Genomic DNA, 9,865 nt, shown 5'->3' with positions numbered 1-9,865 from the left:
GTTAGTATTTTGATGATATACTAATCTACAAAAAGTCTTGGAAGGATCATGTTCAACATGTTGACAAGGTTCTCAAACTATTGGAGGAGAAACAATTATATGAAAAAAGCTCCAAATGTTTCTTTGGAGTACAAGAGGTGGAATATCTGGGTCATATTGTACCTCATGAAGGTGTTAAGGTAGATCCTAGCAAAATTAAAGCCATTAAGGAATGGAAAATCCCCACATCCATAAAGCATCTACAAGGATTTCTCAGGGTGACAGGGTATTGTCTCAAGTTTGTTAATAATTATGGGATAATAGAAGCACTCTAACAACATTATTGAAGAAAGATGCATTTTCATGGACTCCAGAAGCAACAAAATACTTTGAACATCTTAAAGAGGCAATGTGCCAAGCACCGGTCTTAGCTACGCCGGACTTCAAAAAAACATTTATTGTGGATTGTGATGCCTCAGGAAATGGAATTGATGTTATTTTAATGCAATACGAAAGACCCATTGCTTTCGAAAGTCATCCAATCAAAGGAAAGCATTTACACAAATCTATTTATGAGAAGGAAATGTTGGAAATACTACATGCACTTAAGAAATGGTGATCCTACCTAATGGAAAGACACTTCAAGATAAAAATAGATCATGATAGTCTTAAATAATTTTTAGAACAAAGATTATCTTTAGAAGAGCAAAAAAAATGGGTCATAAAGATGTTGGGTTATGAATTTGAAATCATCTACAAAAAAGGGAAGAAAAATGTTGTGGCAGATGCACTCTCAAGAAAGGATGAGGATGTGGAAGCATTTATTTGCTCCATTTATATTATCCAATTGGATTGGATAAATAAAGCAAGGGATGAATGGAAGAATGAAAAATAAGTGTGGGCACTTATTCAAAAGTTACAACAAGATCCCAATACATTTGATACATTTAGATGTAAAAATGATTCGTTATGGTACAAAGATCGCTTATACCTATGTAAGAATTGCCATCTCAAACAAAATATTCTTATGGAATTGCACTCCTCTCCCTTAGGAGGGCACTCAGGATTTTTAAACTTACCACAGGGTTAAGAAGGAATTTTTTTGGGATGGCCTTAAATTGGATATTCAAAATTTTGTGGTGGAATGTTTAGTTTTCCAACAAAATAAAGTTGAAACAATTAAGACCCCGGGTCTATTACAACCTTTATCCATCCCAAGCCAACATTGGGAATAGGTTTCAATGGATTTTATCACAGGTTTACCCAAGTCTGAAGGAAAGAGTGTCATCATGGTGGTAGTTGACAGACTTACCAAATATGCACACTTTTGTGCATTATCACATCCATTTAAAGCAAGTACAGGTTCTACTGCATTTATGGAAACTATTCAAAAGATACATGGAAAACCAAGGATTATTATAAGCAACAGACATCCCATTTTTACTAGAAATTTTTGGACATAATTATTTTGTTGTCTTGGTACTCAGTTAGGTCATACCTCATCTTATCATCCTCAATCTGATGGGAAAATCGAGATTGTAAACAAATGTTTGGAAGGATATTTTCATTGCTTTGTATCAGATAAACATACATAATGGGTCAAATGATTTCCTCTGGCTGAATGGTGGTATAACACTTCCTTCCATATTGCAAAAAAATGACCCCATTTATGGCACTTTATGGATATCATCCACAGTCCATCACATAATATTTAAGAGAAAATTCTAGTTTTCAAGTAGTGGAAGATCACATCAAGCATCAACAACAAGTTCTCCAACTCTTAAGGGATAACCTCACTTTGGCGCAGAATAGAATGAAACAACAGGTAGATCAACATCATAGTGAGAGAAGTTTTGATGTAGGTGACTGGGTATTCCTACGACTAAAACCATATAAACAAATGTCTCTAAAGCAAGCTAAGAAGGGTAATAAATTATCACCAAAGTAGTATGGCTTGTACAAGGTATTGCAAAATATTTATTGGTACTATGGCATGCAAATTGGAGCTTCCCGCAGCTTCCCGAGTGCTCCTAGTTTTCCATGTTTCATGCTTAAAGAAGGTTATAGGTGACAAACTCCCGTTTCAAACAATATTTCCAGAACTTGATGAGGAAGGAAAAATCATATTGGAAATTGAAGCAGTGAAAAAAAACAAGAACTCAACAACTACAAAATCGATCAATTTCGGAGTATCTCATCAAGTGGAAGAACTTACCTGCTGAATATTCCACATGGGAGGGTGATAATTTTATACACAACCATCTAGAACTACTCAAGTGTTGAGGACACCACTTTTTTGAAGGAGAGGGGCATGTTAGGTCCCTATAATACTAGTGATTCCCCCATTACTATTGTCATTGTAGCCCTTATTATCATTGTTGTGCCCCTCTTGTCCCTATATCATTATTATTGTGCCCCATAGAAGCCCACTATTGTTATTGTTGTGCCCTTATATTATTATTGTTATGTTGACTTTGATTATAATGTGACCCGTTAGACTCCTATATATAGAAAGGAGTTTTTGTCATTTGTATAATCCAAGAATTGTTCATTTGTGTAATGTAAAGGAGGTTTTCCCCTCGAAGAGGATGATTTATAAGGACTCGATCTATATTTTCTATCTTTTTGTGAGATGGTTTCATAAAACATTGTCATGTTAGATATCTGAACAAATTTTAGATTAATGAAAAACATCATTTTTCTTCCTGCTTGAGTTTTGTTTAAGGGAGATACATTTATTTGGGTCTAAGCCCAACCTAATAACTAAAGCCCTCATTTTGTACATTTCTTTATGTCTTTTTGTTGCATGCACTTAGTCTAGTTGTATTTCTTTTATGCAAATATGGTTTATAAGAAAAAACATTATTTTTTGTAGGATTAGTAAGTGAGCTCCCTTGGGGAAGCTTGGTTATGTGCCCTGTTTTGAAAATAAATGAATAAATAAATAGTTTCTCACTTATGCAATAGTTATATTATGTTCTAAAGTCAACTCATCCTTTCCCATGCATTTTACTTTCTACAATTATTGTTTTAGCAGTCATTTAATCACTTTGACTTTGTTAGATAGAAAATTAGTTGGTGTGCAGATGAAGTCTATTACTTCATATAGTATACAAAAAATTCCTATGCATTATAATCACTTCCTTCAACATTCCACCTTCCATTTCCGCTCACTCTACAAATTGTTTGCATTCTGAAAATTACGTTACTGAGTTATGGGATATTGTTATTTTTGTTATTTTTCTTGCACAAGTTGGTATACTGAGTAGATATAGCCTTAGAAAGGTCTCTTTCACCCTTCCATGGCCTCATAACACCTTCTCCCACGTTCATACCACTCTTAGAACCATCAGATTTCTCTCAAGTGCAATCTTGTAGCAATACAGGGCATCATGTGGCCATCCTATAACAATCCTGTAGGACTACACATAATTCTTTAGACCACACCTAGAATTGCTTCTAACATTTTATTTTTTCTTCTCACCACAAAACAACGTCCTATAAGACTTGAAAATGAACTTGAGAAGATCATAGACCCTTTAGATACATTCCTTTCATTACTATAGTTTTAGTTCTACAACTAGTGTAAATTGTTATGGTTATGACTTAAGTAGCATAAAAATACCTTACATTGATCACTTTTGAGCATTTAATGGATTTTGAAAGTAGAGTAGAATTTACGTTGATTTCAATAATATAGATTTTTCTTCCTATGAGATAGATTAGAGTCACTTCCATGACATTTACTTGAACCTATTATTTACCTCCTACAACATAGATTGGGATTTACTTTCCACCATTTCATTCCATGCAAATAAGTTAGTGATTATTTCCTATAATAGGACAATTAATTCTCCAATTATCTATTTTTTTTTCAAACTTAAGTTTAGTAGTTTTCCTTCTTTGAAATTTTGTAAAATTCTCTTTGCACATTTTAGTTCAATTCATTGCTTCAAAGCAGCTTTGGTAGAATCATGCTCATTGTGCATATAACGCTATCACATGTTAGGTTTGCAAGAAATTTGAATTGACAAATTAAATATGGTAGCCTTTGGATTTGCATCATTCTTGTTGTAATACCAGGACTCGTCACTTTTTGGTGTCATTGTCAGGGAGTTGTCAAAGTAGGTATTTTTTTCTTCTTTAATTTGATTTCTTTTCCATTCTATTTCCTAGAAAAAAAAACGTTTTTGCATTATTTTTGATATTTATAAACAAAAGAAAAAGAAAAAGAAAAAACATTTATTTCATGCCCCATAGGGCTAGGGACAACTTAGGGAAATGTTTTTCTGAAACACCCACTTCTATGAGTAGTCAACTTTCACTTCTTGGTGATTGTGAATCTCCTACTCTAACCATAAGGGATTTGGAGAATGTTTTGGGTGATAAAACAAATATATTCAAGGTGCTTATAGGGGAGAGCAACCAATATCACCCACCGAAGAGATGGTTGGAAACAGGAAACCTAAACTCTTTCTTGTTAGAGAGACAAATGGGAAGGCTAGAATGAAGAACATTAGTGCCATTGCTCTCACACATTTTCATGGATTGGATTTTGAGGACCCTAACACATTCATGTTTGAATTTTCTATAGTCTATATGAACTATGATTACAATTTTGATGAGTAGAAACTTAAATTGCTTCCTTTCAACATCAAATATGAAACCCTACGCTAGTTCATAAGTTTGGAAGCAGAAAACATCACTACTTGGGATAAGATGCATCAAACATCCAATACAAAATATAAATATTATTGTAGGGAAAGTGTTATAGGGAAAAATAGTGTCCATTCAGAGCTGCTAGTCCCACTAAGACGGGTAGCTATATTAGAAACAAACAAACCAAAGTTACTTGTGTTTTCCTTTATGAGAGATAGATGAGAGAGAAGCAGAGAGTACCAACCTCAGTCTTTTGCTTGGCTCCTTGCTTGTTTCCTCTCTCCTTTGAGAGCGTTTGCCACTCCTTTCTCACTTGTCCCACTTCAAAGAACACATGTAGAGTCAAAGCAGCATAATACCATCAAAGCGAAGAGATCTATAACCATAAACAATATAGGATTAGATTTACATTAACCATAAAAATGCATACACTAATACAAGATTCAGAAATATACAAGTATGTGGAGGAAAACTCAAATAGCTTTATTGATAGAAGTAGTAGAAGAGAGGATTACAACCCAGCTATCTGATCCAGTGCCATCCTCCCAGCATGAAAGCCCTCTTCACCTCATGAAAAGCTAGATCACCCAACAATACCACATTTCACATTTTGATTAGTGTCATTTCATTGATAGTTCTTGGTTCCACTTGGAGATTTCATGATCTCTTACTCATCCCTAGGCGAATTCATAGAGGCAAGTGTCAAATGAACAGTTTATAAAAGATTCTCTGGGTTTCCACCTAGCAATCTGCCTCTTCCATTTTTCTTCTCTCGCTCATCGCACCCTACAGAAGGGATTTTCAGTATGCATCGCACCCTTTGCATGTGACAGGTTCGGTGCATCACACCCTCAGCATGGAGCAGTCTGTATGGTCTAGTTTTGACTAGTTCTGAGCAGTTTTTTAGGGAGAACTTTTGGGAAATGATGTAATCAGTTGACCTTGTTCCTTCAGGGTATGAAATAACACTTTTAGGGGTTTAGAAGCCCTTGGTTTATGGACATATGTGATTGTTGTTGTAGTGCCCAAATATGTCTATAATAGTTTCCCCCTAAAGCATGAGGTTGTAAATCTTCTGATGTCCGGTGAAATGCTTTATCATGAGGATCTGAGGTTTTTCGAACTGGAAGGTGACCTGTAATAAGATACAATACAATACATTATCTTCATAATATTTTCATGATCTAACTGAGGCGGGCATTCCCATGCTCAGCTTCATAAATTCATTTTCATGTACATATGACAGACAACCGTCTATGTGGCAGACTGATGATTTGGTAGAGCCATCATCCCTTAGCTTGGATGATTATCTGTGCAGCTATGATGTACATTTGATGTCTTCATTTTCCTGAATATATCATAGCCCGAATGGATGAAACTAGATCCGGGGTCTTCAAACTCGTCCAATCTTCGCCCGGAGTACAAGTCGATCCATGTGAAAATATGTTCTGGTGTCGAACATGGAAAGACATCGCCTAATTACCAGCCAATTATGTAAGCTATTAATAGGCGCGAGAGAATCACTGATAATGATAATGACCCTCAAGGTACTGCAGTACAATTCATGTGGTGTGAATACATGAGTCGATCTCGAACACCATGCAAAATCTTTCAGTCGAGGGCCATTGACGTAAACCTGTCGCCAGAAGTGAGAAACTTTCCATTGAGGCATGCAAGCTTCAAAGTACTGAAAGGGTTGTTCCTAAGTCAACTTCTTGGATAATGAGCTGATGTCAACAAAAAGTGACCCGTTGTAGGAGGGCCTTAATGAATCCCGCATCTATGACATGGAACGGAGCAAATGATTTTGTTGAGGTGAAAATGATCTAATGATACAAGGTTCAGGGTGGTGGTCATGAAAAATGGAGAGTGAAGGTATTGCAGTGGATGAGGCATAGGCTGGGTTGGTGAATTCTCTGAGTGACTTCTCTTGAAAATATTGGTGACACTGAAAATGGATTGGTATCGTTAACCCCAAAAATGGATAGTACATAGGACCAATGGTGATATTACCGGTGAACGGAATAACCCAACCCGACTCAATCATGGTGATGGAGTGAAAGTGTCATGTTCAAGAGCGACTTGCTACCAATGAAGTTCTTCAAGTTCTCTTCCCATTTTTCCCCAGTCATTGCTAACCAGTACCTCTTTATTTTTGTCAAGATTGAGGAGGATAACATATTCTTGTTCTATAATTTTCCCTTCGGGCAAACCTGTCGCTATGTTTTAGCGAGCCTAGCAAAAATGAAACTCGCTCTTGTCTGTATTGGACAAGTTTTTTGCTATTTTTTTAACGAGTTTAACGACAAAGATAACTCGGTCCTTTTCAGTTTTAGAGCTCAGTTTGAAAAGAGACGGAAAGGAAACTCTAGTAATCCTTTTTCATAGTATAATCCCCTAAGTCCGAAAAGGTATAAAATAATATGAAAGGGATGACTTTTCTGATCACTTTAATGAGCCGAAAAAGACAAGCGCTCGATCTTTTTGTGTAATGATCCCTAGGTCCAAAAATATTAAAATATAGAGGAGGGATGGCACTTCCAATCAATTTAACGAGCTAGAGAGGTTAATTGCTCAGCAATCGTTTTATATTTTATGAGTCTAAAAAGAGCTTAAAAGAGACTCGTCTTTGAGGAACGAGTGATATTTTCTAGTAGCAACTGGTTCCAGGTAAGGTTTGGAACTTTTCAATCACGGTAGTGTAAAGAAGGTGGTTAAAAGAATCACTCGTCGTAGCTATTCCTCAAAAGGATAAACAATCAAGTGGAGGTGCATAATTGGCTAAAAAGTGGAGGTGATGGTAAGAACACGACCAAGGCTCAAAAGCTGATAGCAATGCAATCACAAAGGTTATTTACAGAAGGTGGGTTCATTTTTTAATGAGCTTGAACTCTGGGGGAACATATGCTCATTGCTAGGTTTATTTTTTAGCGAGCTTGAACTTCGTGTAAACCTACTCGTGCCAGTCGTATAATAAGGATGTCTCTCATTAGTAGGTTCATTTTTTAAGGAGCTTGCCCCATGCGAAACTTTGCTCCAGAGCCTTTTGTATACAAGCTAGGAATGACCAACTACTGTCCTAAGGGTTAAAGAACTACTAAGGTTAGGTAGGATAGTTTCTCATTAAGAATCATTTCCTTTACTTTGTCGGTGTCGTTGGCCCTTGCAAAGGTGAATGGTTGACCAAACCAATCACGTAACTTAAGCAATTGAAGTTAGTAAAAACTACGGGGTTAGAGTTATGCTGGTTGATTTTCACTTGTGTACAAAAGGTTTGCATGCCCCTAGGTATAAAGAGAAGTATAGTTTCCGGGTTACCATACAGAAGTTCCTGCATTATAGCAAGATTGTTTCGTCTGTGTAGCCGCCAAAACACTTCCTTGGCTTTATCCATCGAAATAGACAAAGGTGAATGGTGGGAGCTTCCAATCACATAACCTTTGACAAGGGAATCTTATTCCATATTGATTCCATTTTCCTAAACAGACGGGTGTGTCAGATTGGTCATATATCCTACACAGAAACTTACCTTATATCTGGGGGTTTCCTGCCGAAGCAGACCAGGGCACATACCCCCTGGGTTTATTCACATTCACTGAATCACTAGCGATCATCACGTGGACGGACTGGGGGTTGATGAGACATTCCGTGTGGAAAAAGACCAATTAGGGATGGCATTTGACTAGTAGCCATGTTTGAACTGGGGAATGAAAGCTGGTAAACGAGCTGGACCATTCTTCCTTCATATGGGAAACACATCACTCAAAAGAGTGAGGAAACAATAGCTCCCATGTTGTAAATGTAATCACGCCCAAGGAGTAGATTGTAATATAAAGGTCCTTGGACTACCATCACGTTTATATGAACGGTTTTCCTTCTCAACGTTATAGGAAAATTTGGAAGGATCCCTAACAGTCGACTGGTTCCCTTATTAAAGCCTGACAGATTTCGAATCTCAGGCAGAAGCGATGGCGAACCAAGCACTTTCCAAGCAGTTGAGGAAAGGATACTCACGGAAGCCCCTTCATCGATGATAGTGCCAGCCATGATCATTCTGTAAGCTTGTACTATGATTTGGAATGGCACATTATATGGTAGGCGGGGTCTCACTAATAGATTCCAATCGAAGGAAATGACTAGATTGCTCGGAGGAGGGACCGAATAAATGGCCAGATGAATCTCTGATGAACTTCCTTCCTGTGGTAAAGGAATGGGTAGATTACCTCCATGTTCATCAGACTCTGTGTTAACAAAAATAATTTGAACGGTGTCGTTCTCGTTCTCTTTTGAGACTATATCATCTGTAGATGGACCTTCTAAAGACAAGACTAGGTCGACTGCTGTCTCGACCTGTTGACTTTGGTCCGGTGTGGACTCATAGGGTTTATCTTCAATGATAGATACTTCAACCGACAACAGGGGCGTGTCAGTCAGATTTTCAACTTAGCTAAGGACTTGGCAAGAGTTTCTTGTATCCAGGAGGAAGTCGCTGTGGTGAAGCAGGATGGTTATCCAAGACTCTTTTAGCTTCATCCAGGAAGTGACAACGGTGGAGGGCATGATCACCTTCACACATCTTACAAGGAAATTTAGATCTTCCTTTTTGTCTATTGACTTCATTTTCACTAGTTAACGGTGTACTCTCAACATGATCATCAGAGGTTGAAGATACTGGATTATGCAAGTGGGGAGACTAGTCCCTTAAGATCTGTGGGATGCAAGGACAATATCGATGATAGTGGCCTCCTTTGCAAATGAAATATGGAGATTTAGGATTGGAAGGTGCAATGTGTGGATTTTCCCCAGACGATGCTTGCACTACAACAAAACCCTATGATTAGCATCCCTTTTTGCTTCCTTTTTTGTGTCTAGAGACCATTTTTGGTGCTATTTGTGTCCATTTATCAAATATGGTGCAAAACTTGATGCAAAATTTTCACCAAGTTTTGCACCAAGTCTTACGTCAAGTTTAGCACCAGGTATTGTAATAGGTTTTGCACCAGATTTTACACCAAGTTTTATGCCATGTTTTATGTCAAGTTTTGTGCCATCCTTTGCACCATGTTTTGCATCAAATTTGGCATCTAATTTTGTTTTACCATCTTTTGCATCCTCCATTGCATCCACTTTTTGCGCCTAGACTTGCATCAACTTTTGCATCATATCTTGCATACTCTTTTGCATCCTTTTTTAAATCATTTTTTGCATCCATTTTTGCATATTTTTT

Source organism: Pinus tabuliformis, chromosome 7 (genome assembly GCF_031772625.1).
Source record: "Pinus tabuliformis cultivar Carrire ecotype Pingquan chromosome 7, CPIR1, whole genome shotgun sequence".
In the NCBI taxonomy this organism is placed as follows: Eukaryota; Viridiplantae; Streptophyta; class Pinopsida; order Pinales; family Pinaceae; genus Pinus; species Pinus tabuliformis.
Note: the sequence above shows the minus strand (reverse complement) of the source record.